This window comes from Arachis hypogaea, chromosome 3 (assembly GCF_003086295.3).
Source record: "Arachis hypogaea cultivar Tifrunner chromosome 3, arahy.Tifrunner.gnm2.J5K5, whole genome shotgun sequence".
NCBI classification, from domain to species: Eukaryota; Viridiplantae; Streptophyta; class Magnoliopsida; order Fabales; family Fabaceae; genus Arachis; species Arachis hypogaea.
Window position 1 is genome coordinate 65,605,826 of NC_092038.1, and position 1,098 is coordinate 65,606,923.

The 1,098-nt window shown below is 39.3% G+C and overlaps 1 non-coding gene across 1 annotated transcript; it reads right to left on the reverse strand.

The window, feature by feature from the left end:
- Positions 1-614: 614 nt before the first annotated feature.
- On the reverse strand, positions 615-718 carry LOC112793986 (small nucleolar RNA R71). Its single transcript, XR_003198669.1, has one exon. It is a non-coding gene; the product is annotated as a small nucleolar RNA R71 (small nucleolar RNA).
- Positions 719-1,098: the final 380 nt, after the last annotated feature.

Below are 1,098 nucleotides of genomic sequence, written 5' to 3' on the forward strand. Positions count from 1 at the left end.
TCTTTTTCTACTAACATAAAGGAATCTCTATACTGTGACATAGAGGATTCCTCTTCTTTTCTTGTTTTCTTCTCTTTCATATGAGCAGGAACAGGGAAAAAGGCACTCTTGTTGAAATTGATCCTGAACCTGAAAGGACTCTGAAAAGGAAACTAAGAGAAACTAAATTACAACAATCCAGAAACAACCTTTCAGAAAATTTCAAACAAGAGAAAGAGATGGCAGCCGAAAACAATAATAATGCAAGGAGAATGCTTGGTGACTTCACAAAGCCAATGTCCAAATTTGATGGAAGAAGCATCTCCATTCCTGCCATTGGAGCCAATAACTTTGAGCTGAAACCTCAGCTAGTTGCCTTAATGCAACAAAACTGCAAGTTTTATGGACTTCCATCTGAAGATCCTTATCAATTTTTAACTGAGTTCTTGCATATCTGTGAGACTGTAAAGACGAAAAGAGTTGATCCTGAAGTCTACAGACTCATGCTTTTCCCTTTTGCTGTAAGAGACAGAGCTAGAATATGGTTGGATTCACAACCCAAGGATAGTCTGGACTCCTGGGATAAGCTGGTCACTGCCTTCTTGGATAAATTCTTTCCTCCTCAAAAGCTGAGCAAGCTGAGAGTGGATGTTTAAACCTTCAAACAAAAAGATGGTGAATCCCTCTATGAAGCTTGGGAAAGATACAAGCAGCTGACCAAAAGATGTCCATCTGACATGTTTTCAGAATGGACCATATTAGATATATTCTATTATGGTCTATCTGAATTTTCAAAAATGTCATTGGACCATTCTGCAGGTGGATCTATTCACCTAAAGAAAATGCCTGAAGAGGCTCAAGAACTCATTGACATGGTTGCAAACAACCAATTCATGTACACTTCTGAGAGGAATTCCGTGAATAATGGGATACCTCAGAAGAAAGGAGTTCTTGAAATTGATGCTCTGAATGCCATATTGGCTCAGAACAAAGTGTTGACTCAACAGGTCAACATGATCTCTCAAAATCTGAATGGATGGCAACATGCATCCAACAGTACTAAAGAGGCAGCTTCTGAAGAAGCTTATGATCCTGAGAACCCTGCCATGGCAGAGGTTA